This window comes from Geotrypetes seraphini, chromosome 1 (assembly GCF_902459505.1).
Source record: "Geotrypetes seraphini chromosome 1, aGeoSer1.1, whole genome shotgun sequence".
NCBI classification, from domain to species: domain Eukaryota; kingdom Metazoa; phylum Chordata; class Amphibia; order Gymnophiona; family Dermophiidae; genus Geotrypetes; species Geotrypetes seraphini.
In genome coordinates this window covers 189,115,360-189,133,004 of record NC_047084.1, presented here as the reverse complement: position 1 = coordinate 189,133,004, position 17,645 = coordinate 189,115,360, and positions in this window count along the sequence as shown.

The window sequence follows — 17,645 nt, the reverse complement described above, 5'->3', positions numbered from 1 at the left end:
TAACAATTGTAACTTGACACATTCTTGATTCTATGTACTGCAACACTACTGGAAATGTCCAGTCTTTTAATTTGTAATCCGCTTAGAACTGCAAGGCACAAGCGGAATATAAATCACTAATGGAATGGAATGGAATGGAAGGGGTAGAGAGAGGGAAACAGACACTGAATGGAAGTGTGGGGGAGAGGAAGGACAGCTGCTGAATGGAAGTGTGAGGGAAAGGGGGAGCAGATGCTGGAAGGAAGTGAGGAGGAGAAAGAAAAAAGGGCACATGCAGGATTGAAGGAAGAGGATAGAGTTAGTTTCTGGAAGGAGTGAGGGAAAGAGGTGGCAAGCTATAGGTAGACACAGTGAAAGAGGGAAATTGAGGACTGAATAGTAAAAAAGAATTTAGACAAAGGCAGAAAATAAATTGAGAAGGAAGACCAGGGAAGGGAGCGGAGAGAGAGATGCCAGAGCAGGGGGGAAGGAGAGGAGACAGATACCAGACCAATGGGGTGAAAGGAGAGATGTAAGGGGGAGGCATAGTTTCTGGAAGGGGCATAGAAGGAGAGAAGATGCCATATAGGGGCAGAGAGATGGCAGACAGTGGATGGAAGGAAGAGAGTAACAAGAAGATGAGGAAAGCAGAAACCAGAGAAGACAAAGGTAGAACAAAAATTTTCTATTTATTTATTGCTTTAGGAGACATGTGTCACTGTTTCTGTGGTATTGCATTATATGCAGAGTCCAGCTTCTTGCTGGTTCAATTTAACCTTTGTCTATGTATTTCTATTTTATCCCCACTTTTACAAAACTGTGGAGCGTTTTTTAGCGCCAGCCGTGGTGGTAGCAGCTCTGATGCTCAGAATTCTATGAACGTCAGAGCTGTTACCACCATGGCTAAAATCCACACTACAGTTTTGTAAAAGGGAGAGGGGTAAGTTTGTGATTACTTATTCCATACTAGGCAAAGGTGTTTTCTGTGTTCTGTGTATTCTAAAGGCATGGTTTTCTGTTAGGATTGACTGCAGGATTGTTCTGTATTAGTCTGGCTTGTTTAGTTTTACAATGGGTGTATTGCTGTTGTACTTCTCACTGCAGTATGTAAGATGCTGCCTTTTCCTAGGTACTCATGTGTGATGTGTGGCTTGTTACTAAAAATCATGTTTTTCGTACAGATGGGGGGGTGCCAAAAAATGATGGGCCCCGGGTGTCACACATGCTAGGTACGCCACTGCCTAGAGTGTTAAAGAATGGAAAGGAATGGAAAATATTTACGTGTCTCTGTATCATTCCATAGGGTGAACCACTTTGGATAGTTGTACAGTTCCAATGGTCATATCTCAAAAAAGCTTTGGAGGGGAATATTCAATAGAATGTCTAAATCTGAGTTTTGATGTTTTTGGAAGCTTGCTCATAAATTAGGTAGAGAAAATGATTACTTTCAAAAACTACAATTTTTTTTGTTTGCTTGTTTAAATGACCATTTCTAGATGTGTTTGCTCTTAGGGCTCCTTTTACTAAGGTGCGTTAGGGCCATAATGTGCGGAATAGAGCGCACTAAATTGCCACACGCGCTAGACCTTAATGCCAGCATTGAGCTGGCGTTATTCTAGAAGTGTACCGCGCAGTTTAGCGTGCAGTAATTTTGTGCGTGCGCTAAAAACACTAGCACACCTTAATAAAAGGAGCCCTTAGTGTGTCTACCTGTATTACCCATTTTAAAACCAGCCAGTGGTCTGTAGGAGGAGCTAGCATTTTTAGTATACTGTCTCAAATACATCCCAACAAAGCAGTGGGATACCTTAGGAGGCACTGTAGTGAACTTCACGTAAAAGGTCCCAGGTCTCACTATAACCCCCTTATAATATATGGTGAGCCCACCAAAACATACTGGAATCAATTGTACACCATACCACAACACAGCACATATACTGTAGGTCAGTGGTTCCCAACCCTGTCCTTAAGGACCACCAGGCCAATTGGGTTTTCAGGCTAGCCCTAATGAATATGCATGAGAGAGATTTGCATATAATGGAAGTGACAGGCATGCAAATCTGCTCCATGCATATTCATTAGGGCTAGCCTGAAAACCCAATTGGCCTGGAGGTTCTGAATGTCTGACACTCTCCAACCGCAAGTATACTGTATTGATTAGAGCGGGATATGTGCCTGAGTCTCCATCTCTGTAGTTTACATCAGTAGTTCCCAACCCTGTTCTGGAGGACCACTGGACCAATCAGGTTTTCAGGCTAGCCCTAATGAATATGCATGGAATAGATTTGCATGCCTGTCACATCCATTATATGCAAATCTTTCTCATGCATATTCATTAGGGCTAGCCTGAAAACCCGATTGGCCTGGTGGTCCTCCAGGACAGGGTTGGGAACCACTGGTTTACACCACTCACTAGGCTACTCCAGAGACCTTGTTTGCTGCTCTACTAGGACTAGCCATACCATCTGAAACTATCACACAGATAGGTATGCAGGATTTCATTCACACCTTTGGGGGGGTGGGGCTGGTAGGGGGTCAGTGATCACTGGGGGAGTGTCAGTAAAGCTTATGTCCCTCCAGTGGTCATTTGGTTAATTTGGGCACCTTTTTGTCCCTTAATCATTATTAAAACAAATCTAGCCCCAAATGTCCAAATTGTGCCCTGGACGTTTTGTTAAATGTTTGTTTATGGCAGGAAAATGTCCAAGTCATAAGCCCACTCTAGTCTCACCCAAACCACATATCTAGCACCCCCCACCCCTTGGAATTAAGGCAAACTGCAGATGAAGAAGCATAGATATCCATCTAGAAGTTTTGAAAATACCAAATTAGAAGGGATTAATGAGTAAAGCATCTATCTGCCCCTTTATACAATTTTTGGGACATTTATGTTGTTTTTTGTTGTTTTTTAAATGAGCCCCAAGTGAAAGGCACACAAGAAGGATGACCAAAATGGATAGAATGAAACAGGATTATGAAATCACAAGTAGAGTGAAATGGGTAAACACATACCAGCTGATTATGCTTTCAAAAATTACAAAGATTAGGGGTCACACCATGAAAATATAAAGTAGTGCATTTAAAACAAATCAGATAAAACATTTTGTTTCACACAATTAGGGTCTGAGATTCATTGCCAGAGGATGTAGTAAAAACAATTAACATAGGTTTAATAAAAAGATTTGGACAACTTCCTGGAGCAAAAGTCCACAAATTGTTATTAATCATGTAGTCTAGAGGAACACTATTAATTATCCCTATGTGTTGGCAGTATGAATCTATCTTCTCTTTGGAATCCTGACCTGGATTGCCACTGTTGGAAATCATCTACTGGGCTTGGTGGAATTTTGGCCTGATCTAGTATGACAGTTTCCAGGTTATCATCTGATTTTTCAACCTGTAATGTTTCAGCATGTAGCATCACCCTAATTATTATCAGATTCAGTATACACTGTGAAACTGCAGACTTTATTTTTAGCTTTCTAGTTCACAAAGTTATCCCCATTAACACACCAGCAAGTACTAAAGTACAATAAAGGATTGACAGCAGGTACAATATCATCTGTAGCAAATCTTGCCTTTACCTAAATTCAGCTATTCATTTTCAGTTCTGCTTGGTTTAGATAAATGCTTCTATGAATTTATAGATGCATTTGATTTGCTTGCATCATTAAGCTCTCCAGACTGTATAATTCCATAGTATTGAAAACTCCCAACTGCATAGATAACCAGAGTTGGCTCTGAGTATCCCAGATATCTCAGGTGGCAGTAGTGAAATATGGGATAAAAGTGACTAATGTGTTCTGATTACTTTCATTTAAAATTATTTGAATACTGCTTACTTAGATGAAATTCTGTATAATTATGAAATAAAACTTTTCATTGTGTGGCTTCTAAACAAAGGATAATAAATAGATTTCTCGATTTCAGACTGTGTTGAACTTACCATGAAAGGTTTCTTCACACTGCATTTTAATTAGGTAGAATACAATGAACATGTTTGACTTCTATTAAAGTCTAATTAACCAAAGAGCAAGGGTGTTGAGAATGAGTTGGTAATTAAAATTATTAGATGTGATTGGTAATTAACTGGGAATATGTTCATGTAGTGATAGTGACTTATATTATCTTAATGAAATGATTTTCCTAATCATCAAACATACCTGTAGGTGATTAGCTTGCAACGTTATTTCCCATAAAGTGTTTCATTTTTTACAGTACACTCTACAGCCTCAGGTAACCCATCCTTAAAGTTTAGATGAGTGAACATCCCAAAACACTCCAATTTTGGGAGTGATTTTTTTAATGGATGTTATAATAATTTTTATATTCAGATTAACTAATTCCCCAGGTCAAACACTCAAAGTAAAAATATAGTATCCTCAGATATCTGTAGTCAGTCTCAAGGGAATAATTCATAAAGAGTGATGAACACAGAGGATCTAGAATCAGAAAATAATAGTAAATATTGAAGAATTAAAGCCAGTACTGGGCAGACTTGCACGGCATGTGTCTGTATATGGCCTTTTGGTTGAGGATGGGCTGGGGAGGGCTTCAAAGGCTGGGAGGGTGTAGAAGGGCTGCAGTGAAATTTGACGGAGACTTCAACAGTTGGAACCCAAGCACAGTACCAGGTAGAGCTTTGGATTCTTGCCCAGAAATAGCTAAGAAGAATTTTTTTTAAAAAAATTAAATTAAATCAGGTTGGGCAGACTGGATTGGCCATTCGGGTCTTTATCTATCGTCATCTACTATGTTACAATGTTACTTTGTGTCAATAGTAAGGTACAGAATATTGGCATGTATGCACATATGTAAGCATATTCCCCCGAATTCTTTAAAAAGCACAAAAATTGTGTGTACAAATTTGGGAATGTGCGCAATTTGATTAAACGAGTCAATTAGCACCAACAATTGGGATCCTAAAAAGCAATTACATTACATTACATTACATTAGTGATTTCTATTCCGCCATTACCTTGCGGTTCAAGGCGGATTACATTCCAACTAAAAAAACAGGAATTACATACAAATTAAAAGGAGTTGAATAAGCGATGACATTGAATTTTTTAAGGTAATAAACATTGGATAAAGAGTTACCAAAGGGAATTGGAGGTCTTTAGGAGGTAAGAATATGGTGAGATTATGGGTTTTAGATAGCATTTGATAGGTAAAAGTGTTGTTAAGAGTAAGAGGTTTTAAGAGTGGGTGTGGTTAGGACTGTTTCAGGGCTTTCTTGAAGAGTATAGTTTTTATTTGTTTTCTGAAAATCTTGTAGTCTGGGGTGGTTAACAGTAGGTTGGAGATTTGGTTATCCATTCTTGCAGCTTGAGTGGCTAGGAGGCCGTCGTATTGTTTTGACCGTTTTACTTCCTTGATCGGGGGAGGTGTGAAAGGGGAGTGCGTTTTTCTATGTCTGGTTGAGGTTGCTTGGATGAGGCGATTGTTTAGGTAGGCTGGGCTGTTTCCATTTAGGGTTTTGAATATCATGCAGTAGAATTTAAATAGTATTCTTTCTTGGATTGGTAGCCAGTGTGAGTTGATGTAGGCTTCTGTGATATGATCATGTTTCCTCAGTGAGTAGATGAGTCTCAGAGCAGTATTTTGGATTGTTTGTAGTTGCTTGGTCATCGTGGCACTGATTAGATTTAATTAAAAGTTATGGGGCTCATAATCAAAAGAGAAAAACGTCAAAAAACCAGCCTAAGTCGGCACTTAGACGAACATTTCTCAAAAACGTCCAAACGCCGAAAATAAAAACAGGTTTTGGATGTATTTCTAAATGACTTAGGCCTTCATAGTGCCGCTCAACGTCCAAAGCTAAATGGGGCGTTTTGGAGGCGTGTCGAGGGCAGGAGTTGGGTGGGACGTGGACCGGCTTAGACTTAGTCATACAGCATGTATAACCGAAAGTTATACAGCCCACGATCAACGGAACTTGGACGTTGTGACTTAGACCATGTAAAACATGGTCTAAGTCACAAAAACCCACCTAAACTCACCAGATAAGCACTGAAAACACATAACCCAGACCCCCACACACTACCCCAGTGATCACCAACACCCTGCCCCAACCCCTTAAAAATTTTATTCACAACATTAAATTTCAGCCTCTAGACCATCATCACCTGGCAGCCGGGCTTAGGAAAGCCTAGTCATCCAGGCCAGAGGCAGCTTAAGTTGTCTTGGGGGTGGGTTAGGGACCCATAGAAAGGAAGACCCATGCCCATAAGCCCCTGTAATCACTGCTTGATACTTAAACATGTTCACTGCCCTAAACACCCCCAAAACCTTTTTTTACTGGCATATAAGTGGCTCCTGCAGCCATGAATGTACAGCTTCTATTTATTGTATTTACAGTTTCCCTTTATTGTTAACCGCCTAGAAGTCGCAAGATTGTTGGCGGTATATAAGAATAAAGTTATTATTATTATTATTATAAGGGCTATTGGGGTGGTAGATAAGTGGGTTTAGGGGATTCTGGAGGTGGTTTGGGGGGCTCACCATCACCTATAAGGGAGCTGTAGTGAGGAGAATCCATGGCACCCTTTTTGTGAAGTTCACAGCAGTGCCCTGTAAGGTACCCCACTATTTAGGTGGCATGTCTGGGTGTTCAGTCCATCACTTTGCAGACCCCTCCCATGTCCAACAGGGCTTGTTCTAGGTGTTTTGGACTTGGACGGAAAGTTGGACGGAAATGTGGTATAAAGATGGACGATTTAACGACTTGGATGATCAGATCGGCAGGACGTATAATTAGATGATTTTCGAAAGTAAAAAAAAGTTGGACGTATCTTTCGAAAATGTCTTAGGCTCTTTTTAACTTTGGACGACTTGCGAGAAGGACGTAAACAGATTTAGACGTCTCTTTCGATTATGCCCCTCCACACATTTACATTTAGGCACAGGATCCATGCCTAAATTTTATATGCAAGTCAAACAAGGGGGCAATAGGTAAGGGGGGATAGAAATAGGGGGGCAATAGGTACATTTACATTTGTAGTTTATTCTTAGCGGGAAACATAACATACATAATAAAATGACTTACAAACACACAACATAGCGAAGTTAAAACAACAAAATTAAAATCATAATTAAAAACAAGAACAATAATAAATCAAACTGCACTGTAAAGGTACAACTCTCAGTAAGATTACAGAACTATAGGCTACCAAACCAAATTGGAAAGAAAAGATTCACTCTAATAGCATAGTTTTGACTATTTTCCTGAGCTGCAAAATAACAATTATAGAATAAGGGGTATCCATGACTAATTTAGGTGAAATGATTTGCACCATGTTTCAGTTAGTGGAAATAGCCATACCAGGGCATAAGCGCTGTTGTATAAACCATGCCTAACTTTAAGAGCGATTTAAAGATTCGGGCTGTTTTTTTGGGAGGGTTTGTGACAATTTTTTTTTTTTCAACAGTTTTATTGATGGCAGTATTATAGAGAAAAGTGACTGCTTATAGTTCTGGTTATCCAAGTTTTATACAAAAGAATACCCTTTCCCATTCCCCTACCACACAACCAAAGCAACAAGATTGTGGTCCACAGCATTATTAGAACAGATGGGTGCCTGCAGTTAGCAGTCCTGATAATGTGAATGGATCTGGGTCAATGGTGGGCACAAATGGGCTGCTTAAGTGTGCCATGCTACGTGTATAACTCATTGTATTCTTTTAAGTTAAGTAAGATAAGTTGGAGATCTAGCCATGCTTCTCCCATGTTCTGACAGTGTGTTCACCCCTAACAGATATCCACTTATCCACAATTTTACAGAACTAATCACCGATAAGTTAAGTGATGTTCTTCCAATTACAGTGTTTAGAAAAATAAAACAATATAAAATGATGAGTTAAAAGTTAAAAACGAAACACATAACTTATTTAATAAAGATTGGACTCACGAAGAGTATAGCAACCGGTAGCAAAGTGCCTGGATGCAGTCCGAAGGTCCACACATTATAACAATATTATATGGATTGAAATTCTATTTAGATAAGAAAAAGTTCTAAAAAAAAAAAGTTCTAAAAAAAGTTTTAAAAGGCATTTAGGAATATATCTAGTCTTATATAGAACATTGATATGGGGATTGAGAAATCCAGTTTTGGGACTTCCATAATTCCACTGTCAAATATAAATCCTTTTGTTAAAAAAACCCCACAAAAAAACATAAAGACAAGGGGAGTGCACATGTACAGCAGAGTGTGACATGGTAATGAGGAATGTGGAAATACTGTGATAACAACAAGGAAAAACCCAGCTGATCCAAGGTAAGAAGGAAAACCCAAACAGCCTCCAAAAACTGTGGAATCGATGTTCTTGATAAAACAATTTTTAAGTTTATTAATACATATGTTGAAATACCAATAAAGGGGCTAAATTCCAATCCGTGTGCAGGCAATGCCTATGGGTTTCTGAGTTTTTGACAATTCCTGTGATGACTCAATTGATTTTTAAAGTAACTCATCTATTTTATACCTTGAATACTTTTTATTTATACTGTTGCTATCTCAAGTTGGACCTCCGAAGAAGGCTTTTTAGCTGAAACACGAACCGTGTCAGGTCCTCTCTATATGGGTACACACCTTACATTGCTTGCATATGGATTGGCATTTAGCCCCTTCGTTGGTATTTTGACATATAACAATTTTTAACAAGAACATCAATTCCACAGTTTTTGTCTGTTTTTTGGAAAATACTGGGATAACCGTGACAACCATCAATTGAGTCATCACAGGAATTGCCCAAAACTCACACACCCATAGGCATTGCCTACACACAGATTAGAATTAAGCCCCTTGATTGGGAAGAATAACCTGAATCACAGTTACCGGATGCTAGGGTCCACCTTGGGGATTAGCGCCCAAGAAAAGGATCTGGGTATCATCATAGACAATATGATGAAACCTTCCACCCAATGTGCGGCAGCAGCCAATAAAGCAAACAGAAAGCTAGGAATTATTAAAAAAGGGATTATTAACAAGACTAAGAATGTTATAATGCCCCTGTATTGCTCTATGGTGCGACCTCATCTGGAGTATTGCGTTCAATTCTGGTCTCCTTATCTCAAGAAAGATATAGTGGTGCTACAACAGCTTCAAAGAAGAGCGACCAGGATGGTAAAGGGGATGGAACTCCTCTCATATGAGGAAATACTGAAACAGTTAGGGCTCTTCAGCTTGGAAAAGAGATGGCTTAGGGTAGATATGATTGAAGTCTACAAAATCCTGAGTGGAGTAGAACGGGTACAAGTAAATAAATTTTTCATTCCGTCAAAAATTAAAGACTAGGGGACACTCAATGAAGTTATAGGGAAATACTTTTAAAACCAATAGGAGGGAAAAAAAATTCACTCAGAGACTAGTTAAGCTCTGGAATGCACTGCCAGAGGATGTGGTAAGAGTGGATGGTGTAGCTGGTTTTAAGAAAGGTTTGGACAAGTTCCTGGAGAAAAAGTCCATAGTCTGTTATTGAGAAAGTCATGGAGAAACCACTGCTTGCCTTGTATCGGTAGCACAGAATATTGCTACTCCTTAGGTTTTGGCCAGGTACTAGTGACCTGGATTGACCACTGTGAGAATGGGCTACTGGGCTTGATAGACCATTGTTCTGACCCAGTAAGGCTATTCTTATATTCTTATGGGGAAAATATGAATGGTATTACCACAGGGATGATCTACACAGTATTATTGGAGTAATGCTAATAATGATGGGGAGCTCAGACCTGCCAGAAAATTTTGCCACCATCAAGCAACCTCCTCCTTCCCCCGGTAGCCGGATGGATGCCCACTCCCTCCTGTTGCTGCCATTAAGCAACTCCCCCCCACCCACCCACTACACACACACCCTCGGCAGCAGGAGAGATGCCCACTCTCTCCCACCACCAAGCAACCTCTCTGACATCTCCCTCCGGCAAAGGGAGAGATGCCCACTCCCTCCCACTGCCAAGCAACCCCCCAGTAACTCCCTGGCTATAGGAATAGCCTTAAGCATCTGGGCCAATTAGAGCTTTAGGCCCTCCCCGGCTCATCCCAGGATACACCAGGGAGGGTAAGGCCCAGCAGTATGATGACATAGGCCTGCTGTCTGGAAATAAGAGGCATCCTTTCTGCTGGCCTTTGTAAAAAAGGTAAGGGGGGGTCGGGGGTCATCAGATGTATGGGGTTGTCATCAGGGGTACAATGGCAGTGGCAGGAGGGAGTGGGCATCCCTCCAACCACTGGGGGGATGTTGAAGGGTTAATTGTCAGTGGGAGGGAGTGGTGTTGGGGGGGGGGTTGCTTGGTGACAGGAAGGAATGAGCATCTCTCCCACTGCCGGAGGGTTGCCTGGCGATGGGAGGGAGTGGGCATCTCTCCTGCTATCGGGGGGTCTTGCTTGACGTAGGCGGTGGGAGTGGGCACCCATCCTGCCAATCTTCGATTTGGGTGTCTTTTTTTTTAATGTGTGCACCAGCAATTGGCACATGCAAATTTAGCAACCCTCCACCAACCTCACTTGCATGCACCTTTTCTAAATCATTACAGTAGCGACCGTGACAGTAGCCCATCAGATTTACCACTAACATTTGAGAATTTTCCCCTCACTCCCAGGCCCACCCGATAGCAAGAGTAACATCTTCCACCCCCCACATCCACCTGATAGCAAGAGTAACATCTTCCACCCCCCACATCCCATAATAGATCATTAATTATATCCTCCACAACCCTCAGTGCCTCACCAATAGCATCAGTAACCATATCCCTACACCTCTACACACCCCATCAAATGAAGCTTTTGATGAAAACCTCCAACCCTGACCCTCCCTATGGCTTTACTGGGGTTCTCCCTAACGTCTAGTGGAGAAGCAAAAATAATCCCCAGCTGCTCCTGCCCATCCTGGTCTGGAATCAAAATGGTCTTTATCTGCCATCATCTACTAGATCTGCAGGAGTCAGGGGCGAGCTGCTGGACCCACAGAAAAGAAGAAAGGGATGGAGGGAATGTTGCTGGACAATGAGGGCAAGGAGCTACAGGTAGAAAAAATTGCTTTTAAATTTCCAGATTTAAGAGTCTTCTGGCAGCCAGCCTCGCCATTGCAAAACTGGCCAGGCTGGCTGAAAACCATTTAGTTGGCAACCCTACCAGGCAAACTTCTGTGGTTTGTGTCTCTCTTACAGCAGCACTAAATGCTCTAGAATGGTGCTTTGATGGAAATTCCAGCTGTGGGGAACTAAGGTTAATGTCAGGCAGACTTCTCTGGTCTGTATCCCATGTATGGAGAAATCAGAATGGACTGGAGTGAGCTTAGATGGCTACTCCAGTAGTACCAGGAGACTTCCACATTCTATGTCCTAAAAATGTAAAAAAACAAAACAAAACAAAAAAAACACATCTGGATCAATTATATCTACTTTATAGCACATTCATTGTTGGTTTAATAATGAATGTGACTGTTGGGTAGGTCTTTATCTGCCATCATCTACTATGTTACTATCTTACTTTTAATAGTTAAATGGGCTATGAATTTATGATCAATCCCAGAGTCATATCACATCCACTATTTTTTAGATGATTTGAGGCTACATAGCACCTGTGATCATCATTTGGATGAACAACTCCAAGTAGTAAAGAGTTTCTCAGATGACCTTTGATCTCAACAAATGTATAAAGGCAATCTTCCTTAATGGAAAACTTCCGTAATGGATTCCAGAAACTGTACTACCCTCTGTTTTAGCAGCAATTACATTAAATTACTTGAATGGGTGAGTACATCTCATAGAAGAAGAAGCTACAACAATCCAGCTGAAATTATAGCTACAGAATACTGAAAATAATACTTCGACTGCTACTGAAAGACTGAAAATGATACCGAACAGTGCTTTACATAACTACATGGAATCAGCTACAAGCTAACAATTAATTTGCAATTCTGTACTCTTCCCTATGAGGAAAGGCTAAAGTGTCTAGGGCTCTTCTGCTTGAAGAACAGATGACACCAGGGAGATCTGATAGAGATCTATAAAATACTGAGTGGAGTGGAAAGAGTAGATGTGAATTTGTTCTTTCTAAAAATACGAGGACTAGAGGGCATGTAATGAACCAACTATGTAGTAGATTTAAAGCAAACCTGAGGAAAATATTTCTCCACTCCCTAATTAAACTCTAGAATTTGTTGCCAGAGAATGTATTGAAATCACTTTGCTTAGCAGAGTTTAAAAAAAAAAAAAAAAGTTTTGGATCATTTTCTAAAACAAAAATCCATAAGCCATTATTGAGATGTCTGTGGGACATCCACTGCTTATTCCTAGATAAGAAGCATAACATCTATTTTACTGCTTGGGATCTTGCCAGGTACTTGTGACTTGGGTTGGCCACTGTTGGAACAGAATACTGAGCTTGAAGGACCTTCAGTCTGTCCCAGTATGGTAACTCTTATGTCCTTAGGACCAAGTTCAAATCCTTTTTTCCCCTTAAAGCAATATCCCACTGTTTTACTAAGACGTGCCAGCCGATTTAGCTTTAGCTAATCAATTTAGCGCACGCTAACGATTAGCACACGCTAAATGCTAACACACCCATTATATTCTATGGACGCTTTAGCATTTAGCACGTGTTAATCGTTAGCGTGCGCTAAATCGCTTAGTGCGCCTTAGTTTGTGATGTGAAGAAAACACTGGACATTAATAAAGGGATAATGTCATGCCTATTTTAATGGCTGATAGTAATATTACCATGCTAGTAAGTGAGGGCTGTACAGGGCATGATTAAGGCATAATTAAACTAGACTCATGCCTAGGATCCAAATGATTAGGAAGGGCCCTCTCGGATGTGCCTTGGAAAGTCAGCTGCTGGCAAAAAACAACAACACAACAACACAAAAACGGAAAGGAACTAGAATCTGCAGAGGTCTGTCCCTGTGCATTGTCCTTAACTAGGCAAGAGTCACTAGAGAGCAGTACTTCTTACCTCCACTATGAGAAATTTGGAGAGACACATTGGAGGAAATTCTATATCCAGATCTTAAATTTAGGCATCGGTAGGCGCCCTGCCGATTCCTAAGTAATTGAAAAATGCAGTCAGAAATGGTAGGGTTGAAGCACCTATCAACACCTATATAAAAGGCGGCTGAAATGGCCACTGGAATCGTTGCTAGGTAGCCGCTTTAGGCCTTGGAACACCAAAGCAGGCGTGGCCAATGCCAGAAATGGCGTTAGGCGGGCTAAAGTGGTTACCCATCCACAAATCACTCCAAGATAAGCGGCTGAAATGTAGGCCCAGAAAACCCTGACCTACATTTCAGCCAGTTCTGTTTGCCACTAGACCGCAGCAGCCGATCGCAGCAGTTGAATTCCCCCTTCCCCCATCAACTGAGCGGCAGAGACTCCCCAAAGCCATGATTCTGTAACTGGTACCCTAAAATGATTGACGGACGATCGGCAGCCGCTTTTAAGGCGGCCACTGACTTGGGTGATGGCTACAGAATCCGGCCCATTATGCTTGTTTACCCAAGGCTAGCTGAAGGGTAAATCCTTCCCAGGGGCTGTATTACCAAATCTTATAAAAGGAGCTGTTGTAAATCTTATGAGATATAGACAACCATATAACATTAAAATGTATCAACATAGGTGGCACTTTAGTTTTGCCACGGCGTTTTTTTCAGGCTGAAGCCATTACAGAGCAGAAGTTCCCGTGGTCTTCATGGAACAGAAGTCCTAGTGAGGATGATTGCCAATTGGTCACTGGATGTTAAATGTGGTTGGAACATGTTCAGCTATAGTCATTTTTCTTGATCTCCTGACGAAGCCACGGGCGAAACGGGCCCCGTTGAGATCATGATTGTGAAGTTTCATTGCTGTTTAAAGCTAAGGTCCACACTTATAATGTTTACAGAGTATTTATAATATTTACAATATTTATTGTTTCAACACGGTAAGATTTTGCATTAAGGTTGGAGGTGGTGGTTGACCGGTGATAAATTAATCCCCCAAATGGATCAGCTTAGGCTGCCCTATAGTGAGTTGGGGAATGAATTTCTGAGGTCTCACCACAAATGAGTTTTATATTTTGAATGAAAGCTCAGCCTTACCACTCTTTTCAGTACTAATTAATGAATTATTTATGATCTTCGGTAATAATTATTTCACCCCCATATTTTTTTGTTGTTCAACAAAATAATAGCCATGATACATTTTTCCCCCCACTTTTTACTTACTTTAGTGCAAAGAAGAATTTTCTATAGGACATATATATCTAGGACATGGGGATGAACTTCCATTCAAAATTCTGTGCAACACAGTCAGCAGTTAAGGCTGTTTTTAAATAAACTTTACCAAGTATGTGCTTAAACATTTTTTTTCTAATTTCCAGGTTTCTAATGACAGAGCATTTGAGCCTTATAAATCTTAGAAATCTAATTAGACAGTGTTAAGTTCTCTCTCCAACTGAAGCCGCAGATGTTTCACACTGGGAAAATGATCAAGCCCCAGGGTTTGTTTGGTCTAGAGCAGTGTCAAATTTTCTTGGATAATTTAATAGCTAATAACTCTAATTCTTTCCTGTAAACCAAAAAATGATAAATAATGATTGCTCTAAAACAGTAGCATTAACCCTGTGGGCTAATGAATTTTCCTCAAGACCCACCAAAGAAATTAATTTTGATAGTTAATGTTTCCTTTTTGCCATTCTTCACAGAGTTACACTACATCTCACGGGGTGGCAGAAAATGCAGATAAGCGCATTGAAATGATTCTGTTCAAATGTGGCTGATTGCCTAGTAAAACAGCATCCGTCATCTTCTGTGTAGTGCTGACTGGCTAATCCGTACTGAAAACAAAATGTTTCCTTTCTACAGTGTATTCTGAAACATATCTAATGGAGAGGACGAAATGTGTAAATCTTAGATTTAGGACATCCTAAGTTAGACCTGTTTCAATCAAGTCCAGGGTAGCACAGGTGCTCTGATTGAGCAGCTGACCACTGCAAGGGTTGAGGTATGATTCCTCCATAATTCCCCATTAGCTTCAAAGGCTCTCTGACAGCTTCAGATATTTCTGACATTCTGACCAAAGCAGAAAGCAAGTGTGAGGATTAGCCTAGTGGCAAGTGCAATGAACTTTAAACCAAGGGACCCCTTGTAAGCCCTCCAGAAACAAAACAAAACAAACAAAACCTACTGTAAGTCACCTGAAGGCTATTGAACAATTACATAATACCTCTCCCACCCCTTTTACAAAGCCACACTAGCAGCTACCAAGTGGCAAAATCTCTGAAGCCCTTTAATATCAATGGGCTTTGGGGCAATTACTGCAGTAACTGGCACTATCGGGCATTGTAAAAGTTTCAAGTTTTATTTTGATTTGATGATTCGCTTATTCAAATTTATTAAGCAAGTTACAATAAAAGAAAAATAAACATACATTTAGACGTGGGGGGGGGCATAATAAAAAAAAAAAGGTCTAAGTCCCCTTTTGGCCTAAGGCCTTAAACGTTGAAAGTAGAAGCATGGAAAACGTCCATTATTTTTTTTAAAAAACATCCAAAATGAGGTTTTTATGATAATGGGCCTGCCTCTCCGTTCAGCTGTTTAAACGCCCAGACCACCACTACATCTAAACTTATACCATATAATCAACCTAAAAAAGCCTAAGCCCCAAACGTCCAAAACAAGGGCTTTTAGGCGAAGGAGGAGCCAGTCCTTCACCTAAAAGCTGGATTCTGTAACCGATGTCTGTCAAAAACAACACCAGTTACAGAATCCATCCCCTCCCTACAACGATCTGGGCAGGAGGGAGCCCAAGCCCTCCTGCCTTGTCGAACCGTGACCCCCCCCAACAACATCGGGGCAAGAGGGAGCCTAAGCCCTCTTGCCCCGTCAAACCACGTTCCCCTCCTGCCCTGCGATCCCCAACCCCCCTCCTCCCACATGATCCAGCCAGGAGGGAGCCCAAGCCCTCCTGGCCCGGCAACACCCTCTAACCCCCAACCCCCACTAAAATACGGGCAGGAGGGGTCCAAGGCCCTCCTTCCCTCGACACAATCCCCCCATGACCACCCCCCTGAACCCCCGATCGACCCCCCTGCCGACCTGCGACCCACCCGAGCCCCCGACCCCCCCCAACCCTGCCCATGTGCCTAAGGCCCCACCACAGGAGGGGCCTAAGGCTCCTGGGCCTATTCTGGTTGGCCCAGGCGCCTCAGGCCCCCCCCTGTGGGCAGGGTTTGAGCCGCCCGGGCCAATTTGGCCCCATTTCTGGAATGGATGGCCTGCCGGACGGGCGGGCTTGGCACCCATCCGTCCGGCCAACGATTTCAAGGTACGGGGGGGTATTGGGGGGGGTTGTGGGGGTTACGGGTCAGTGGGGAGGCCGATCGAGGGTTCAGGGGGGGCATTGTTGGGGAGTTGCGTCGAGGGCAGGAGGGCCTTGGATTCCTCCTGCCTGTATTTTAGTGGGGGGTGGGGATTAGAGGGTGTTGCTGGGCCAGGAGGGCTTGAGCTCCCTCCTGGCCGGATCGTGTGGGGGGAGGGGGTTGGGGATCGCAGGTCAGGAGGGCTTGGGCTTCCTCTTGCCCCGATGTCGGCGGGGGGGGGGGGACGCAGTTCAACAGGCAAGAGGGCTTGGGCTCCCTCTTGCCCCGATGTTGTGCGGGGGTCACGGCTCGCAAGGGCTTGAGGGCTTGGGCTCCCTCCTGCCCGGATCATTGGTGGGAGGGTGATGCATCACGGCAGGAGAGATTGGCTATGTCCTCTGCCGTGATGCAATCACTCCTCTATCTGAACTGCCATAACCCGCGGCAGGAGAGATTGGGCATCTCTCCTGCCGCAGGTCGCAGCAGTTCGGGTAGAGGGGTGATCGCATTGCGGCAGGGGAGGTGAGCCATCTCTCCTGCCGCGATGGTTGCGGTGGGGGGGTAGGTTGCCGGGCCGCTGAGCTGATCACGCCAGCCGCCATCAGCTTAGCTCAGCGGCCCCTTTTTCAGCACTTATACCTTTTTTGACTTGGTCTAAGTCAAAACGTATAAGTGCTGACTAGGCAACCTGTCAAATGTTTTGGTTATACCTGCTGTACGCCTAGGTGTAGGTCGGCCCACCTCCCACCCTTTTCACCTCCTCTTTAGTTTAGTGGCAGGGGAAATGCCTAAGCTGGTTTTAGATACGTCTAAAACCAGCTTTGATTATGGGTACTTGGACGATCAAGCTTTTTGATTGTCCAAGTACCCATTTAGGCCACTTTTTAGACTTTTTTATTATTATTATGAGCCCCATACTATTTAAAATTTAAAAATGATGGGTTAGACTGACAGACTTACAAACTAATCGATACACAAGGGATGGAGGAATAAAGTTACAATTCAATGTTTTAAAGTAGAAAAAAGAACCATAGATGGAAAAAACAAACCTGGTATAAATCTGGAGAGTAACTACTTTAAGATTTGAGTATAATTTAAAGATTAAAAGCATCTTTAAAAAGAAAACTTTTTAAGTTATTTTTAAAACGCCTAAGATCATTTTCCTCTCTTATATAGTGAGGCAAAGTGTTCCAAAGTTGCGGGGCCATCACCCAAAACATATCATGTAGTCGGGTTCTGATAACTTTCAGGGAGGGGACCACTATGAGCTTTTGGTTAGTAGACCGAAGAGAACGCGGTGTATTATAAGGAAAAAGAGGGGGTAAATAAGTT